Raw genomic sequence first — 10,370 nt, forward strand, 5'->3', positions numbered from 1 at the left:
TGTCCATCACCACTGTAGAACGATGGCAAATGAGGGGACTGGCCAAGCTGGCAGAGCTGGAGGCAAGGTGTACATGAGTCACAATGATGGCCTCACCATATTCTTCTCAGACACAGCAGACAATTTAGCAAGCAGAACAAGCAGAAATCATGGGAACAATAGACATTCTTCGCCAGGAGGGCAGAGCAGCACTGTATTAGGTTCCCTAGCAAAGTAATAGGGCCTCCACCCTTGGAGTCTTCCAAGTCTTGGCAAGATAAATCAACAAGTGGCCAGGCCTGATCCTGGAGACAGTCCCTCTTTCAGCAGGGGTTGGACCAGAGACCTGTGGTGCCTCGCAACCAACCCTTCTCTGACTCATTCATTCTCATGTAACCCTGTATTAGTGATGGAATCTGACCGTAGGTCTGACTCAGCAATGATGGGTATACTGAACAGTGGCAAACACACCACTTCTCTTTTGGGGTTAAAGCTTGTCCCAAAGAAAAGAGAGTCTCCTACATGTTGCATATGAGGGAGTTGAATTCCCTAGTGATATCTATGAAGACTTTGTAAAGCTCTAACATAAGGACTGCAGCACCTTCTTCTAATGTGAAGAAGTATGAGCAGCTTTCAGGATAGATCCACGTTGCTTTTATTCAGAGGGACCCCAAATAAGGTAGACTGATGACCTACCTTGGCATATGCAACAAGCTTGTTGCTGAAAACATAACTTACTCCCAGAATAGCTATGAAAATGAATAGTTCCACTGCTTTTATTTATTTATCTATTTATTTATTTATTTATTTATTTATTTATTTTCCCTACAGCTTTATTGGCAGTGAGTTCCCACTAAATATGCTTCCCAGGGAGCAGGGAGATCCAAGGCTTTAGATGCATGCTGTGCTATGAAAGCTGAGCTGGTGTTCAGCAGCAAAGCCCCAACGCTGGCCCTGCTGGGTGTTGAAGTGAAACCTACCATTATTCATATCACCTGTGTCCTGAAAACATAATGTCTACAAATGTAGCAGATCTACATGCAGACAGGCTTCCAATATGTCGCCAACCTTCTTAGGACAGTAAATTATCTCTCCAGCTACTTCTCAGTTTTTTCCCCTACATTCGATGGGCCTGGCCTATCAGTTCAGAGGGCTGATGATACTGACTGGCCAGGACTCTGCTCTTAGCTCACTGTTGGGAATATAACCCACTCTTAGGAAGTGTTTGCGGAGCTGGAATCCCCTCCTCTTTGTGGAAGGTGTCTAGTAAGTCCTGACAAGGGTTGCATACCCTTTCCTGAGAACTGAGATAGCTAACACCTCTAGCATGGAGATGCTCTACAGACTTGAAGAGCAAGAAGGCTGTGTGCATGTTCTGAAGGGCTTCACTTATCATGCTGAGTTTCTCATCTGAGCTCTGCTCTGGATCTCTCTTCTCCCACACAGAACCCTCCAGTAAAGGAAGTGTTCTGAGGATATGGATACAAGAAGCTTGCCAGGCATGGGATCTCCTGAATGTCATTTGGAAGGGAACCTCCAATGTAGTTTTAAGGAGCCAAACATGAGCTTGGGAGTGAGGTCTCCAGGACCCCAACAGAGGCTGGTGTTAGGAAAAAAAAGAGCCACACTCCTTTTAAGAGATGTTTTTCAGAGGATAAAACAGAGGCCAGTGTTTCAACTCCTGGCTCTTCAACACCCTGCATGGAACCATCAGCGTGTTTTTGTGTTGTGCTTCTTGGTTTCCTGGAAAAAGAGCAACTTTGGGAAAAGAAAACTGCCCAGCTCCTGGAGTGCACAAAGCACACAGCTTGGAGGAAGCTGTCTAGTAAGCAGCAAGGGCTTGCTGCAGTTTCCAAGGTAACTCCCATCTTCTCAGATTCAGGTGAGGCTCAGCCTTTACAAGCACATGGGCAGAATACAAATAGTAGGTCTGAGGTGGAAAACGAGATGTACCCCAAGCGCTATGTGTTATCCCAGCTTTGCCCATACCAGATTAGCCCACAAAGCAAAGCCCCAGGAATGATGTCTAGCCAGCATTCAAAATTGCCACGGGTGATTTTCCAGCTGAAGTTCTGATGCTAAGCCCCAAGGAAACCATTAGTATACAGCTCGCCAGCACCTGCATTGCACAGTGTCATTGAGATCAGCTCTGACCTTCCTTACGTGCCCACCTCAGAGTGGCACAGATCCTCAGTGCCTGCCCAGACCTGAGGAACCAGCCACGTGCTTGGCTGCTTGAGGCCTCAAGGCCTTCCTGAAGTCTTCAAAGGAAATAAAGGAGTCAAGGTCTCCCAGACTTCATCTCCATGGCAACCATGGGGAAGTTTAGCTGTGAAATGAAAGCCAGGAGCTATTCACGCATCAGATCACGTGGGACAGGTGCTCTTACTCCTGTGCAGCCTGCTGCAGAAATCAGTGGGTTTTAATTGCCTCTTCAAAATCAGCGCAGATGAAGAAAACAAGAGTGATGAGGGTGCGCTTGTGGTCACTGACTGAATGCAGAGCCTTAATTCTTTGATGTTTACGTCATGGTAAAAGGATTCTACAAAGAGGAAGAGAGTACTTCCAGGAGTAGAGAAATCAAGGCCATTCCTGCGAGCTTCATGTGTTTATTTCAGTTGTGCTGCACGCAGGCTTCCAGCAGAGCACACAAATACATGTCCAAGCTGTGCCCTTCTGTGACTGGAAGCTGAGTGCCATCTCTTCATTGCCCGCACACATCCCAGGGATCAGCTGTGTGGTGTGGAGAGGGATGCAGATGCCAGGCTGAATCTTCAGGGATGAGACAGTGTGGAACCATCACCACCTGAGAGGACAGTAGTGAGAAGGCTATGGGTTCTGTGCTCTCACATCAGTCCATGGAGAGTCTGGAGGAGAAAGGGAAGGAGGTTTCTGCAGCCCGCTGATGCTTTCATGGGGCCAGCGGCCCTCTTTTCCAGTTGTTTGCAGCTTTCCTTGCATATTCTATCCACTGGCAACACTTGATCAACCCACAAGACTCCATACAATGTGGAGTTTGAGGAGCAGCCCCTCCTTCCTCTGACACTTCCTAGAGAAGAAACACTGTCTGACAGTGGATTTATCATTTCTCAGCTGACTTTTAGTACACAGAAAAGCCAGGAACCCCACCAACAACTGAATATCAACAGCAAGCATGATTAAATGAGATACAGGCAGCTGAGGCATCGTCTTATTTTTACTGCTGCACACCCTTAAATTAGCAGCTGAGCATTTCTGGTTGCAAAATAACATTTAAAACTCCTCGCAGGGAGAAATTCATGGTTTAGCAGCTAAGCTGACATAGCGAAGGTCTGCCAAGTGCTTGGGAGTTTGAAATGCAGTAGGCACAACTTCGCAATGATAAAAGAGAGGTTCTTTTTTTGCCCTTCTCAGCCTGCCAAAGTCTTCAGCTCTTCCTAGGAGTCAGCTGGGATAAAGTGCCTCCAGCAGGTAGTATTCCTTACAGCGTAGTCATTCCACCTCTGATCTCTCTGCCCTGATTCTCAAAGGAAAATGACAAAATATTCCTTCAGTGAGTCTGAGAATCTCATCACCGCTCTGAACAGTGAGGTTTTAGAGTGAATTATGATGCTCCTGTTACTACCATGCCCAAAAATCTTTCAGTGCTCTACACCATGCCACTGCTGTTCTACAAATTACCCATCTCTCTTTTCTCCAGAGAAGATCATCTATATCTTCTTATATTCCATAAGTGCTGCCAGATGTCGAACTCAGGCAGTTGTCCTATATCTCTATAGACAGCTAGGTCTGAAATTCTCTTTCCTGAAGAGCATCTGTGCCCTAAACCTTACCTTCTTTCTCCAGTTGTATGAGCTGACTTTTTAAAAGCTATTACACTTACCTAGAATCTGTATCTTTAGACCTTTGGCTCCGACAGTACTGACTCTCTCAAGTGCTGCGTACACTGGGAAGAAGAGAGTAGGAAGCAGTTGGGTACTGTACTTCCTGGGGCACTTGCATTCATATCTTTATTGTGAGACATGAGAGCAGAGACATAAAACTACTGTCCTGGAAGCCAGGCATCTTCACTGGGAGCTTCTGAAGGGAATTACTCAGTGTTTGCAAAGCACTTCTACTACAGCAATGGATGCTACAGAAGATCCCATGCAAAACTTCCATTGCTGGGAGAAGGAAGTGTGCAGTGTGAACTCCCCACAGCAGCAATGGCCCTCCAGGAAGTGCTGACCAAACAAGACTGCTCTGTTTAATAAATAAATCAATAGTCCATCAAGAACCCAACTGAGGTTCTTCTCGTAATTGGAGGTAGTACCTTTGAGACTTTCATCCCATCCTCAAATTGGGTTAAAACTGGTGGATGGTTTCAAAAGCTGGGGAGGGGACAACTATCAAGCAGGTATACACCTAGAAAGGACAACAAGCTAAATGCAATGTAATCACATCATTCAGAGCCCTATTGTAACACAGAAACACAGAGGCACGGAAATAATGCTTCATGAGCAGCCTGCATTTTGGCCTGTTTTACCCTTTGGCTGTTTAACTTCACAATTTCAATGACATTTTCAGGGAAGCCTTTTTATGATTCCTTGTGTAAACGCACATTAAATTTGAGGTTGAGGAAGACACATTTTCAATTTGCCTTAATTTTTACCTTTTTTACATTCATCCACCCCTCCCCCCCCACTACATACACATCATTTGTGATTGTGAGGAGATTCGTGAGCATGTGCACCAGCATGCAAAGAATCAGCAATGCAAACAGCCATCCAAATCTTCATCCCCAACAACAGACAATTGGAGCCAGATGAGTCTGGACCCAGAGCACTAAACAGACTGGCTTATTGAACCTGACAGCTCTACTTGTGTACAGACAAATGACTCACTCAAGTAGAGGTTGTGGGGGTCTGCTCTTGTTGTGAAACCTGTCTCTTCACAGCAAATATCAGCTGCTCGAACACTTGTTGCTATTTTGGGGTCACTGTTTACAAGCACAGACTGAGAGCAGTGAAGCAACAGGAATCTGCTAGCAGGCAGCACTCTCCCTGTGCTTTCAAACGCAGCTTGCAGAAGTTACATTTCTATAAAGGGTCAGAATGGGCAATTGTAGTAAATACATTAAAAAATGTTGCTAGAGATTTCACATTTCCTAAGATGAAGGTGAATAACTGGCACTGTCTCTAACAAGCTACAAGAGCACTTACTAGGGATGAGGCTTACATGAAGAATCTTTGTCAGTCGACAGTGATTTTTTAGACTGAGGAAGTATCCCAATGTTTTCAAAACACCAGGAAATATTCTAGGGAAGAGCTGCATGATTTTGGTTGTTCAGCTGAAGCACCTCTGAATGGCTGTCAGAAATGATTTGCAATGTCTCCCATCAGAAGCAATGGGTGGTTTAACATCCATGCTTCTTGTTATACCCAGACATGTCAGATAAGCACATATCCTTAAAGAAACTGCCACACGTTTGTCTTGCATTCCTTGTGAATTTGTCTGCTACTCCAACAGTCACTTCAACATCCATCATCAAAACCGTAATTGTGGCCCAATCGATAATGTTTTGCAGGGGTGAAATGTCTTGATCCAAAAGCACTCAAGCTGAAGATCACGCCAAACGCACAAGCAATTGAGATAGGAGGGCACTTAGCATGACCTGCCTTCATTATCAATAGCTGTCATGCTGAGGGTTTCATATTGCCCATATTTCTAGTAAAGCAGTGGGATCCCCTTTGTAATTTGCCTCAAAATCCCACGATGGGCAACTTCAAGGTAAAAGGCACTCCCTGTGTCTGCGTTTTCTTCGGCAGTAGCACTGTGAGATCAGAATGAAAAAGCAAAGACAGTTCTGCCACTCAGCTGTCCACGCAATGAGAAAGTCCTTACGTTTTCTGTTTTAACTAACAGTTAGAGCTCAATGTATAGATATTGATGTAGTGCTAATATTCATGATTTCATGACTGTGAGCCATCACATGACTGCAGAATGATGTCAGACAGGGTAGGTGGGTGCCATTTCCATGCTCTGCCTCACACTGTGCGTGGGCCTACAGACCTGTGGGCCTACAACAACTTTTGGGTGGCTGGAGAAAATACCAGATCTGCAGATATCTCTACGTCACAGAAACAACAGAGATTCATACATATAACCACCACCATCTTTTGGGTTTCAGTCACAATCCGTAATACCTATTTTATCAACATTTTTGTCTATAATGCCGTTCTATTGGTAGAGGTCAGCTCTCTACCCTCCATTTTGAGCACGTTGGGTGATTTTCAGCCAACTGTGATAGACAGAGTAGGTGTCTTAAAGTTACTAGATTTTCACTGGATTTAAAGAAAACAAGCTCAGAAAAAGAGGACATGGCAAAGGGCTACAGAAGTCTCAGTTGTCAGGTGGGAAAAAAGTGAAAGGAAGAACTCAAGGTCAGTCAAGCAAGAGACAAAAAAGGATAAGAAATCAGGCCTTATTACTTAAAGCAGTGCCAGAATGATGCCCTCTTTCACACTCCAGAAGATCTCCTCACAAACAAAACAAGTTCAGGTGAAGTAGCTGTCATGCAGCTAGGGAGATAATATTTCCAAGCACATGTCAGCAAGCGAGGATAAAGCCTAAGGGTGACTTTCAGTCCTCGCTGTCCAGACTCCAGATCTGAAGTGTTCAGATCTTCAGCAGTGGCCAAGGGACCCTGGAGATGTTGTTGATGCACAGCAGGGTAGAGCAGAGCAGAGCAGGGTGAGAGACATCAGTGAAAATCTCTGCTGGGGCCAGCTCTGCTCTTTGGCATTTATTTGCCAGACGGCTGAGTCAGAGTCTGCAACGATAGCAAATCTTTAGCAGTAAATCAGTGGGCTAACAAGCATTAGGGGCAGAGATTTTAAAGGCAGGAGACACACTGTGGCTTATATCAAGGTGTTCCTAAAAGGATTTGGTTTCATTTGTTCTTAAAGAAGTAACTAGGTAATGTGCTGTGCAGGCATGAACCTGATCCAAGGGGCAAAGCAAGGCAGGCAGAGAGGGAATAGTCTTCCTTGAACAACAGAGAAGAAAAGCAAGGCACAGCTAATTTGCTGAGGAGCACTGATCCCCAGGCTGAGGAAGGAGAGGTCAGGGAAATGCTCTGATAGTGTTGCATGCAATTGAAGTAGCACTGATGCTGAGTGGTAGATGGGAGTTTCAAGATGATATTTGTGCAAGAATAGGAATATAAATGCGAAGCATCAAAAAAGCTGTAACAACATTAAGATTATTCAAGTGAGGAGAACAAAGCATGTTACAAAAAGAGGGCAAGCCAGCATGGGTTCCTGAAAGGCAGGTCATGCTTGGCCAACCTCATCTCCTTCTATGACTGGGCAACCAGGCTGGTAGATGAGGGTAAGGCAGTTGATGTAGTCTACCTAGACTTCAGCAAAGCCTTTGACACAGTCTCTCACAGTATTCTCCTAGGGAAACTGGCTGCCCGTGGCCTGGGCAGGCATGCCCTTCTTTGGGTAAGGAACTGGCTAGAAGGTAGTGCTTAATGGAGTTAAGTCCAGCTAGCAATCTGCTACTAGTGGTGTCCCCCAGGGGTCAGTACTGGGGCCTATCTTGTGTAATATCTTCATTGACTACCTAGATGAAGGAACTGAGTGTACCCTCAGTAAATTTGCATGACACCAAACTGGGAGTTAGTGTCAATCTGCCTGAAGGTAGGGAGGCCCTACAGGGGGATCTGGATCATTGGGCTGAGGTGAATGGGATGAGGTTCAACAAGGCCAAGTGCCAGGTCCTAATGCAATAAAATGAAGGCCAGAAGTTTGAACTCACAAAGTCCTGCTAGACCTCACCACAACCTCCTTTCAAGGTAGTTGTAGGGAGTGCTAAGGTCTCTCCTGATCCCTGAAATAGGCCATGAGCTTCTGGATGAAGCTGGGAGTATCTTGCAAGGTGCAAGTGCCCATCTGAAGACTGCTGATGCCAAACACTTGGCCTCTGGTAAAAACTGTTCTAAGTGACAGGGCTGAGATTTTTGGCAAGAAAAAGACTATGAGAAGAAAATAGCTACTGAGAATAAATAATTCCATGGTCACCATATTTATTTCCCCTGGCCCCTCATGCCATTTGATAGTAGATAAAAGGATGCAATGTGAGGCCAACAGGGTTACCTGCAGTCCCTGCCTCATTCTCTGCCCTTTGACACCTATGTTCTCACTGGATCATCTTGTCATCGCAGTTTGATTTTGTTGTTCTGTTACCCTTCAGCTTATATCTGTTAAGCTCACTGAAATGCTTTCTACTCTCCTCTCATCTTTAACTCACAATAAGCAGGAAGGCAGAATTTCAGACCTTGTATAAGGTCATCCGTCAAAAAAAATCCAGTCAAATGCAATCTGATTGTAGGTCTGTAGCCCTTTTTATTGGTTCTAGTTTAATCATTTCGGTTTAACAGGAAAGCTCTTCTTTGTGGTCAAGAGAACCTATTTTGAGGTCAGTAATAGCATATCCATATCACAAAATGAGTAAATCAACTACTTGCAAATAATTGTATTTATTAGATCATTAACACTGGTACAGAAAAGCACCAACAACTGGCACTTTAGGGACAATAAGAGAGCTGGCAGTAGAAGCCATCAGGCACCAGGTGAAAAGACTTTGGAGGGAACCCACTCACAGTAAGCAGCAGTGAATTGCCTCAGGGAGAGCTGCTGGAGCAGCTGCCATGGCCAAGCTACCACCAGGCTCAAGGTGCTAATACTGGTGGTTGTTTTCCATGAATGCATGTGGTATTACAGGATATTGGAGCAATCAGTTGTGAAGCACCCATAAACTGAATGTCTTTATTGTGGTCACATGCCTGCAATTCTAAAATGGCTCTGCCTGTGCTGTCAGATGTGGGCAGCTGCAATAGGTCATCAGCCAGTTCTATGCATGTTCACACCATGCCAGCCCCACAGTTGGTTTCCCTACAGAGGCAACCTGTTTTTTCTTTAGGGCCGTACTAGATTTGTTTTTCTAAACACTAATATTGTTTTGACTCATCTTAATCACACAACCTTGTCCTAAGGTTACTGCAAAGCACCCTCTGCAAAACAACAATCCCTTCTGGGATAATTTATATATCACTAAAAAAACCATGGCCACCGTGTGTTGTCTAGACCTCCATAATTATGGCCATATGACTGGTATGTAATCCAAATTGTTTAATTATCATGTGGGGGAAATAAATCCATCAAAAACACTTCTTTTTGTAGCTGAACAGAAAAGGTCTTCCTCTTCACAATGTCTTCAGTGGAAAGTTCAGGAGATGAGCAACCAGTGGATACTGCTGACCGTTCATGCAGCATCGCTTGAGAAAACTCAAGGATGAGACAAAAGGTAAAGGCATTGACAGGTTGGATTTAGTTGTGCAACATCTACTCACCTACAGGAGAAGGCACTGTAGAAAGCAAAAAGCTGCACGGAGCCAACGTTACCTTTATAGTGGGTTAATAATTCATGTTGTTAAAACCACTTCTTGAGATATGCTAGTGAAAAAAAGCTAGCCAGCAGATTTTAGGCCAAAGATAGACAAAGCAGACCTTGATTTCAAGAGATAATGTCCATTTTACTGTCACTTTTTATGAAATGACTTTAAATTAGTTTCAAACAAACATCTCTGAAACTCCCTGTCAAATATTTTGTTTCTTTATTATTATTGTTGTTGTTGTTGTTTTGCAGCTCTATCTTTTAATTTTTCTTGTTTTTTCCTTCCTTGTTATGGTGAAAATATAAACAAATGAGAGGCCAGGCTGCATACAGTCAAACTCAGTGCACATTATTAATGTGATGAAAGACGTAGTATAGATGAAAATAAGCACCGGAGAAGAGAAGGCTGCATTGCAGCCTTTCAGTACCTAAAGGGAGCCTATAAACAGGAGGAGAGTCAACTCTTTACAAGGGTAGACGATAGCAGGACAAGGGGAAATGGTTTTTAAGCTGAGAGAGGGAAGATTTAGGTTGGGAAGTTCTTTATGAAGAGAGTGGTGGGGTGCTAGCACAGGCTGCCCAGAGAGGTTGTGGATGCCCCATCCCTGGAGGTGTGCAAAGCCAGGTTGGTCCTTGGGCAGGCTGGTCTAGTATTGAATGTGGAGGCTGCAACAGGGGGGTTGGAGCTTGATGATCCTTAAGGTCCCTTCCAACACAAACCATTCTATGATTCTATGACTCCATGAAGCGTGGCTGCAATTTCTTCCCCCAACTTGAAAATTAGGTGTTTTCAACTGCATAGAATAAAAAAAAAAATGTGCATGCTTGTAAACATATAGGAAGAACAAAATAAAAAGGATTGGGAATAAAGATTGCCTTCTATCCAACTGGGTGTGTGAGTCATGCTGTCAGACAGCAGTGGGATGTTTAAGGTTTTACAGTGCCCAGCTCTGAAACGGGAGCTCTGCTAT

This window comes from Excalfactoria chinensis, chromosome 1 (genome assembly GCF_039878825.1).
Source record: "Excalfactoria chinensis isolate bCotChi1 chromosome 1, bCotChi1.hap2, whole genome shotgun sequence".
Lineage (NCBI taxonomy): Eukaryota > Metazoa > Chordata > Aves > Galliformes > Phasianidae > Excalfactoria > Excalfactoria chinensis.